The sequence below is a fragment of the Stegodyphus dumicola genome, chromosome 3 (assembly GCF_044657685.1).
Source record: "Stegodyphus dumicola isolate Sdum_Otavi_A_Nest chromosome 3, ASM4465768v1".
NCBI lineage: Eukaryota > Metazoa > Arthropoda > Arachnida > Araneae > Eresidae > Stegodyphus > Stegodyphus dumicola.
Window position 1 is genome coordinate 160,095,069 of NC_140770.1, and position 10,741 is coordinate 160,105,809.

Below are 10,741 nucleotides of genomic sequence, written 5' to 3' on the forward strand. Positions count from 1 at the left end.
CAAACTAATCTGACCCAGAATCCTCCAACAACGAGTATGCATGCAGCAGCCAACTTGCCTAACAAGAACGAGCCAACTCTACTGATATACGCCAAGGACGCCAGAAGCGTAAACAAATTACAAGATATGCTCCAAGAGATTATTCCAATAGAAAACATCCAATCGCAAGTCAATAAAATTGTTCCAATAAAACAAGGCGGGCTAGCAGTTAAATGCAATGCACACGAAGATGTAATTAAAATCAATCAGCTGCTCAACAATTCAGAAAAGGCAAAACAACTAATTATCACCAGGATCCCTAAAAAGAGAACACCGAAATGTACAGTGCACCTATTGCCATCGGATATAACGGCTGAGGAAGTTCGAAATACCATTGCAAGAGCAGCGGAATGTAACCCTGAAGACGTCACCCCGCTATTTAAACTGAATGACCGAAAGAACCCTATAAAATGGATAATTGATTACACGCCAACTGTCTTTCACAAATGCATCTCTCTAGGAGCACATCGCTGCACATCGCATCACATAGGCGCACATCGCTGCACAAACTGTCAAGCATTCAGTCACCGTACAAAAGAATGTGAATACCACTCTCACTGCGCTTACTGTGGTGGAAAGCACAAAGAAGGCGACTGTAATGCTAATTCCTCAAATTGCATCAATTGCGAAATGAATAACCTACACTACGGACGGAACAAGCTATAGCTGCAACCACCCAGCGTATGCCAACTCCTGCCCATCCTACAAAGCGGAAACAACCAGAATTAGAACACAATATCAGGAGTGGTTCGGTAACATTTTCATAATATTCATCATGTACCAGCATCCAATTTCATTAATAAAGTCCGCTACCACTCCGAGCTTCAAAGCACTACAAATAAATCTTCAGAGGTCGAAAACTCCCACCGATACACTAGTACAATACGTCTCCGAGAACTACTATGATGTCATCTTCGCACAGGAACCCTATTGCAACAACGGAGCCCCAAGAAATATTCCAACTACATGGAATATCTTCTCGCAACATAACCCAGTACCTGACGAACCCCCAAGAGCAGTTATCTTTGTCATCAATAAATCATGGTCTCCTCTTGTGATCAAAGATCACAGAGACATTGTTACCATTGCTATAACAACTGCAGGCACGCAGCTCCTCCTAACAAGCGCTTATGCATCTCCAGCGGAGGACCTAGACATCACACTGCAAGAAATCAACCACAATCTACAAAGCATGCAAATCCTCCAAGTCATCTGTGGCAACTTCAATGCTCAGAACCGTCTATGGGGTTACCACTTCACATCGCCATGTGGCTTACAGATGGAAGACCTAATACACTCTCAGAATTTAATACTCCACAACAACCCTGATGACTCACCTACTTTTGAAACAATTAACGGTAAAGGTTGGCCAGACCTTCTACTTACAACCCACCATCTAATCAATAACATCACCAATAGAAAAATCAGTGACGACCACTCCAATTCTGATCATCACTACATCACCTTCGAAGCCAACATGCAAATTGAACAAATCCATACAATGCGCTTCAAAATCAATCAACAAACGGAGAAGAAATTTGCCAAATGTCTAAGAAGGATCGCCAACAACATTCTGAAAGAACTCGCCACATGCAACTCCAAAGATGAAATCAATGCAAGCGCAGAAAACACCACGCGACAAATCCAAGAACTTTGTCAAAATACACTAAAAATAAAAAAAGCCAACCAGTCTACATGAGCCAACTGGTGGACAAAAGATCTGCGAGCTGCAAGACAAAAAACAAGAGCTCTCAGAAGACGTATGAAAACGCGCACCACAGAGGAAGAGCGAAAATCAGCATGGATTGAGTATAATGAACAACGGGCAGTATACAAGAAAATGATAATTACAGCTAAATTACAATCATGGAGCAAATACTGCACTGCCAATCAAGACACTTATGGCACCCTCTATAAAATGGCCACATCAAAAATATTTAGACCTACGCAAATACATGCCACCCATCAAATCCAACAAATAACAATCAGATACCACGCTGGACACCCTCAATGCAATAATGGATGAAGTCTTCCTTAAAGATGACAGCAATCAAGACACCCCTGAACAAGCACAAATGAGAGCTAACGACAATCTCCCCTCCACTGCTGACGACATCCCATTTACTAAACATGAATTGAGGCAACACGTCAAATCCTTAAATAATAAGAAAGCCCCTGGCCTTGATAGCATACCGAACAAAATTCTAAAAATCATATGCAGGGAAACTCCAGATCTTCTACTCACCCTCTACAACAAGTGCCTGGAATACAAATGTTTTCCAGACTGCTTCAAGATCGGTCAAATAGTCTTCTTTTCCAAGAAGAATAGAAACCCAGAGGATCCACGCTCATACCGTCCGATCAACCTACTACCGGCAATGGGCAAATTACTAGAGCGACTGACAATTACAAGAGTCAAGTATCACCTCTATAAAAATAACAAAATCAGCAAGTATCACCTCTATAAAAATAACAAAATCAGCAAGTATCAGTTCGGATTCAAACCTCATAGATCTACTACTCACGCAATTGACTCTGCACTCTCAGAGATCTCAAAGAATAAACAACACCAAATGTATTCTGTACTTCTATGCCTGGACCTTCAAAATGCTTTCGACTCTCTCTGGTGGCCAGCCATAAAACAGACCCTCAGAGAGATTGACTGTCCCATAAATCTTTACCAATTAATAACTTCTTACCTCGACAATAGGAAAAGCATCGTCATTTACAACAACTCAACCATCTACAGAAATCAATCTAGAGGATGCCCACAAGGATCATGTATGAGTGCGGACCTCTGGAATGTCACCTTCAATCACATTATTGACCACACCTGGCCGAGCACACCAAAATTGTGGCATTTGCCGATGATGTTGCTTTTATCGTCAAAGGCTCTACCCGAGACCATCTCCAAGAAAATTGCAAAGTTACGCTTGACATCTTCAACCAGCTGTGCCACAGGATTAAACTGCAAATCTCTCACTCTAAAAGCCAAGCCCTGATTATTCACAAGCTTGGACGCTCCATCACCAGATACCCAATTCTGAAAATAGGCGACAACAAAATCAAATGTGTTAAGTCATTAAATACCTTGGTTTAATTATCGACCATAAGTTCAACTGGATCGAACATCTTCAACAGAAGAAACTCACCACCGCCAAAATTGCCCAATCCCTAAAGACTATGAGAGGTTACTCCTGGGGCCTCAACAGCAAAATCATGAAAATATTACTCAAAACTGTAATCAACAAAATCATCACCTATGCAGCAGCAATATGGGCATTTCCAATGACAGAGAGCAAAAGAAGATTATTAAATTCAATTCAGCGACCATTCTTACTCAACATAACAAGAGCATATGTCACAACTTCAACAAATGCCCTGCAGACACTCGCCGGAGTTATTCCCCTACCAATAGAAACTCAAGTAGAAGCAATCTCGACAGTAGTATTACAGCTAAGAAAACCAGCAAAATTCGCAGATACCATGTTCCACCCTCATGAATATGAAGAAAAACCCCCAAAATACAAGACACATCCAGCCTTCAAACTCCGTAACCTCCACTGCAACTTCAACCAACCTCCTCCTAACACCAATATAACAGCTTTCACAGATGGATCCAAAATTGACAATAAAGTGGGCTGTGCAGCAACAATCTGCATCAACACCAGCACACCTCAATCAGCACCAGCACAAGTTCACTCGGAATGGCAGGGGCACGTGAGATCAAATAACAGTGTCTACCAGGCCGAATTACCCGCTATTCGTCTCGCCATCAACCACCTGTTACGAGACCCAACAGACACCATTCATATCGTGACAGACAGTCAGTCATCTATACAAGCTATTCAAAGCTTCTACACCAATTCACCAATAGCACAGGACATCCAGAAGACCATAAGGACAAGTAATAAGCAGTTCATTCTCTAATGGACCAGGCCATAATAATTGCGAAGGTAATGAGAGGGCGGACTTCCTTGCAAAACAGGCAGCACTTGATCAAGTCGGTGACGGTATAAACATCCCCTGGCCACAATCGGCATTAAAATCAAAGCTCAAACAACTTGCAACTGAGACATGGCAGAAAGACTGGGAAAATGGTACAACAGGACGACGTACCTGCAGCTTTATACCGAAGGTAGACGAAACACGCACAGTATCCAACTATTTCTTGACACAATATATCTCAGGTCATGGCCCTTTCCCTACATATTTCTTGGAAAGAAATTTTACTTCAACTGATTTGTGTATATGTGGGGAAAGAGGCGACCCTGACCATTATATCTTTCATTGCCCACTAACCGCCAACCTACACGTCAAACACCCTACTTAAGTGGGAATGGAATTTAAAAGATTCCTAATCAACCATCAACACACCTACAAAAACATTAAACTAATCATAGACAAGCTACAACAACAAGGTAGAGAACTATGCCACTCATAAATAACAAAACGGACGTAATGATGAATACCTAGCTATCGAAGTGCCCCCACACAGCTGTCCAAAGAATCATGACTGTTTTTGCTCACCTCCACTGAAGAACGACACCTAATCTGCAGTTTCACCATTTAACTTTCCATGGAAACAATCTGAGGTACTCATATGATTCAAATATGATATTCAACAGGTAGTGCTCCTATCCTAAGTCATCATTATTTATGTGAGTGATGATTATCAACTATCAGTGCCTTCAAACTTCCAAAGCGCAGTACTTTGAACTTTACACTATTATCTGATGCTCATTATACAAAGTGCTCTCCATGCTGCTGCGCACATTTCTGTGCACATTGAACTCTATGCACAATGAACTCTGTGCAAAGCAAACTCTGGAAAATCTGTGCACACAACGATACCACCAACACAAAAATAACACAGCATTATAACTCCCATCACATCCATCTTCCCAAATGCTAAGGCATTCCTCCAAACACACCAACAAATGTCAAACTGCAACACCTAAATAATTGTAACATGTTATCTCCATATTGATTCCTGCATACCAATATATCTGTACCTCAATTACCTGTACCCTAGTTTATCTGTATAATTGTTCTTCCTATGTAAATAACTTGTTACTTTAATGTAATTTGTGATGTTGCGTGGCCCCAACTTGTCCGCAACAGTAGTAGTGACTGTTATGAACTGGAAGTTACACAAACTCGTAAGAAGGGTTTAATCCCTTTTTATTTCACTTTAGAACTTACAGTTGCGTTCAATTGACGCTCACAAACTACGCCGACCCGGCGGTGTAACAAAAAATAGAAAAGTACAACTAAAAATAAATAACAGGATGCATAACTAACGAAGTCACTATTTACGAGGCTCTATAATTGTAACTATCTTAACCGCGTTCTAAGATACAGCTGAGATTCAGCAAACTTTCTGATTAAGACGTTGAAAGAATTCAACTAACTGCCGAAGTAGGCACACAGGCCGAAACGCGCGGTTCTTAAACTTCTACCAAGCAACCTTCACGCTCGTGAATCAAGAAGCACACTTACAAACTCGTTTCCCTTCTATTTAACTCAAATTACTTCTGCTAAAAATTTGAATACTCTGCTAAAATTTACATACTCTGGCATTGGCAATTCCAGGGGAAAGTAAAGGCTTGACAGGAAAGATAGCTTAAAATAAATGTTAGTTAAAATAAATATAAACCCTACAAATTTATTATGTCAACTGCGTGATGTAATGACTTGAAATGTAATCTTTTGTCTAAATAAATGCCAGAAAAGGTTAGTGCAGTGGGGCAATACCATTTTTGTCTATGACGATGTCGTGATGCCCCCTGCACTTTTTCCTGTCCTGTCCTGTCTGTCCGGTGTGTCTGTCACTCTCCAGATTGTCCGTGTTAGGCAAAAATCAATTTGAATCTACCTATGATGTGGGCTCAGTGGTAGGCGTCTTAATGGACGTCGGCAGCATTTACCAGCGCTACCCAGTCATCTCCGGCAGAGTGCTTTCCTTGATACCACCGGATGCTTGGAAGGAGGTAAATGGCGTCAAAACGATGTTGTTGGTGCAGAAGTGGCCGCTGTTATGATTGAGCGATCCTCGCACAATCTTTTTATGTTCCTGGGATGTCCTGACCGTCCGCGACGGTAGGCTATCCCTTCCGTGATCCATTGTCGCCAACACCGAGCAACTACCATATCGCTCCAACCGAGGTGGCAGCCGATACGCCTGTTCTGCAACGTGCTTTTCTGAGACCTATACGCCCTAAGTCCGACAAGTGTTCGTACTACCGCCGGTTACGTCTCAGAGGCATCTCCAGTCACAATACCAGACAATTTAAGTCGATGAGTTGTTTGAAAACGAGCAATCATGCTTTTAAACTCTCCCAGTTGCGCATCTCATATGCGCATAGTGCGCTTACCTTTTTCTCACTGGCGTCGAAATTTAAATCATTTGCATATTTCTTACCAGACCACATTCCTGCCGCGTTCCGTAGTATTTCTTTTTGTGTGTGTGTGTGACAGAGTGTATAATTTACACTTTACTACCTAACATGTAAAATATCTTCGTTAGTATCACATTCATATTATCCGACTTTAACAATACCAAAATATTTTAAATATAAATATCCAAGCTGATGATAAATAAATTGCCTTTGAAATTTGTATTTATATTCGATACAAATGTGATGTAATATAAATAGCGGCGCTTTCAGTTCCACCAATTCATTAGAAATGATTTCGATGCATTTTGATTTATGCTATTTGAATTTCTTTATTTTTTTTATCCTGCATATTTTGCTTAAGAATCCTGCTTGTCCAGCATTTTGACTTGCCATTTATGTCTCATTCGTTTTTCTGTTTTCTCATTCGTTTTTCTGTTTTTCGTTTTCATAATTTAATGCTATTTGAGTAAAAGCAAGAAATGCTACAAATGTTAAGTGAATACACATACCCTCTCCCCATAAGAAATCTTCTCACCTCACAAGTATTTTCTTTTCCTTATTTTTGTTAACTTAATGTTTTTAAGTTTCGATAAGAGAAATAAGGAAAAAAAAGATAAAATGTTGAAAAGTATTGTTACTCTTCCTCTACCTATGCATTATCGTAAACCGGTTTGTAGAAACCGCCAGATGATTATAGGTTGTCACAAGCACTGGTTAAGTGAAAACGAATCCTTTTATTGCTATCCGAAATACTAAAAATATATTTTCATTTGAAGAATAAAAAACGTTTTGAAGAATAAAAAACGTTGTTATGTTCCATATTTTCTTCTTTTTTACTTTGAAAATTATTTCTTTCTGATAGAATTCTGTTCATAAGTTGTTAATAATGTTGTTTACGTGCTGTCAACCAGATTTGAATTGACTGGAAATATTATACAGGGATTCACATTCTATAATTCTTCGTTGTAAGCGAGTTTCTGTATTATGCTCCAATTCTGATGGCGGTAAATATAAAACTCGCTTTCAGAATACACGAATATGAAAAATATTTTCCAAGAATATAGAATTATTTTTTTCGCAGATGGTAGTAAGTTAAATGGAACGGTTGGCTTTTCATTTGTTATTTGTGAAGATGGCAGGGAGATTGTAACTGTTCAGCATAGCATACCAGATGTATGTTCTGTTTTTCAGCTTAAATCTTACCGTTAAATGGATATAAAACTCTTGTGGTAAGAATGGAATGTTTAAATATCTTATTTGCACAGACAGATTTACTTTCTTCTTTTTCTCTTCTACGTGATACACTATCGAATGAAAAACTTGTGGTGGTAATTCACTCTATATTACATGCGTTTGGATATATTGCATGCAGACATTAATTTTGCCTAATACGGATATTAAGTCGGAAAACAGTAGTATTCTCGATAATGAGAGGGCTGACTGTTTTGACTAAGCAGGCGATTTTACGTGATACTCATTTAACGTTTTCTTCTCCCAAGCCTTATTGGAAGCATGTGGCTTGGAAGAAAACTGTGGCTGATTGGAATGTTGAATATTTTGCATTTTCGAAGACCAGTGGAGAAAGAGATTTTTCCCAACTGTGTTTGATTCCCAACTCAGATTTTGACCGGTCATGGGAAATTTGAAATTTACACCACTCAGTTCATTATAACACCACTCAGCCGCTAGATCTGTGCTGAGATCGTTTCTTAGTCTAGACTGCTTTTAGATTTTCGAAGTTCATTGCCAGGAAGTCTATGAGAGTTTTAAGTATATTCAATAAGTAAATGTTAAGTAAGTAATGTTGTAAGTAATAGTAAGTACATGATTCGGAATACCAAAAAAATTCGTACAGCAAAAAATTTAAAGTTCTTATTGAAATTTTTCTATGACTGTGAACTTAATAACCTAGTCAAGTGGGAAGAAAAACACGTCAGTGTAAAGCTTAAAACTAGGCAAACTAGCAACCGTATTTTGATAGATTTTAGTTAAATTAGGCTTAAATTTTAGTTAAAATTTTATGATTTTAAGAGTCCTACTTCATTTACAAGTCCTACTTCTTCAAGGGGGAAAATTCTGTAAATTTATTTAATTAAAGTTAACACTAGCGGCTCAAACATTACACTAGTTAGGGAAGCCCACTGAGGTACCGAAAGGCCCGAGTGAGAATCCCGGAGAAGGCATGGATGTTTGTAAATGTATAGTGCCTTTGTGGCATGGAGGCACTCTAAATATATAGCGAGCTGAAAGTCCTGTCGTGGGAATTGATGGTAGAGGAGAGGGGTGGAAGACCCTCGAACTATCTTCTGGAAAGCCCTTCCTCTAAATTGGGGTGGAAATAGAACTTCAACCTCCTTGAGGCTCTGGCAACCATTCTTCCATGATATTCATGGACAAGATAATAACAGCAGAGTTAAACGCCAAAATAAGCTTGCTGTTTTTCTTATCATTTGTCGTCGGATTAACCGAGATTCTGAATATTTGGCACTTTTATTTAATTTATTTAATTCAATTATTTCCTTTCTGCTTCTTTTCGCCACGAGGTTCACTCGTTCCAGACTTTATATAAATTGGAGTGGCAAGCAGTTTTACTATAAAATTTTTCGCCTACTTTCCGCTGCCGTACTGATTAGGGGGAAGACAGACTGTTGGCAAGGTAAATGCTGGTCTTGCTGCTAATACGTCAGATTGAGGTTAGAGCCTGTTTTGGGAAGTGTGTATTCGAAATTCTGTCGCGATCTACGTAATCTTGTCAAAATTTGCATTTATCCTTTGTGAAGGGAATGTTTAAGAGTGGCTACGTATTAACACAACAACCAGTTTAGCGATTTATTTTACGGGTGAAAGGTAAAATTACTTATCGGGTATCGGGTGCAAGTCACTGGTTTTCGTCTCTAAAAATATTCTCAAACTATGGATACTAAGTCGGCAAACATTACCAATATATAAAAAGAAAAAGTACTTTATGAATTCAAAATACAAACTTTAATTGTTAAATAAGGATTATGTGATACATTAAAGAATAAAGCAATTACATTCTTCTCCAAAATCTTTCTCTCTCTCTCTCTCTCTATATATATTTTTTTTTCAGGTTTCTTTGCCCCACGTACACAGCGATCTGTTTTCGCTTGAAAAAAATCAAAGAACTGCAGAGATTCGGCAGCGCGCAAAACTCAGTAACACCGCTGTCTACCAACACGACTTCTAGCCGCATCCTTTACAGATTTTCCCCCAAAATTCTGTATTTCTGCAAACATTTCACAGCAGTTCTTTTCACTGATGGTAGCGCATATTTTAAAATTAAGTTTAAGGCAAAAAGATATGATTTGCTTATAAAAACCGTTGGAATGTGGAATACAATTAAAAGAACGCAAACGAAAATGGTGACGCTGCTTGACTGAAAGACTGTTAAGAGAATGCTTAAGCGCATGGTTGCTCCTGTTTAGCGTATTCTGAAATTTTGGCTAATTTTACTAAGGTGGTTGCGATAACACGTAAGTACAGCTTTGGGTTTTCAAACCGAGTCCACGTTAGCTGGTAAACGTTTGCTTGTACATTTTAATTTAAGAGTATCTTGAGTGTTTTGAGTTCAGTAGTAGTGCTTGAGAGCGATCGACCGAGTCGGGAGCTGTACTTTAGTGTTTTGCCGTGAAGCTGTCTTCATCTTTATAGCCCGATTGCCTTAAGGCTGTGTTGCTGATTGTTTCAGTGTGTTTATTGTAGTTATAGGACGATTGTAACGCGTCTTTGGAACTGTCCTGTGTAATACTGACGAATAAATTGTACTTCGATTCTTCATCAAGTGTTGTCATCAATCACTCCAAATCCATGAAGCCGTAGAACGGAACAATATATAAAAACTCTAAACATCTTCATTAAACATTGTAAAATACAGAAAATTATAAAACACTAAATACAGTTAAAAGCAATTTAAAACTTTTTTTTTCAATTAAAATTAGAATTTCTATGCAAAAATAAGCCATTCGGCCTGCGGGCAGTAAGACAAAATTTTCGGTTCACAAAATTGAAAACTGAAATTAAATTTCGTTCTCAATGGGCAAAAAGCCACTGAAGCTGATACAGCAGCTGACTTAGCCTGTATCAGCCAATTCACTAGTCTAGTAAGCGTTTCAAACATAAACAAATGGCAGCCTCGTTAGGCCTAGCGCCACTTAATCTGTTAAACTGTTGATAATTCTACAAATATTGCATGCATCTTAACTAAAAAGCGTTAACCAGAACACAAGAAAAACATAACCCAATTACTTTTAAAGCAAAAAAGGGGCAACTTCCCAAAATAT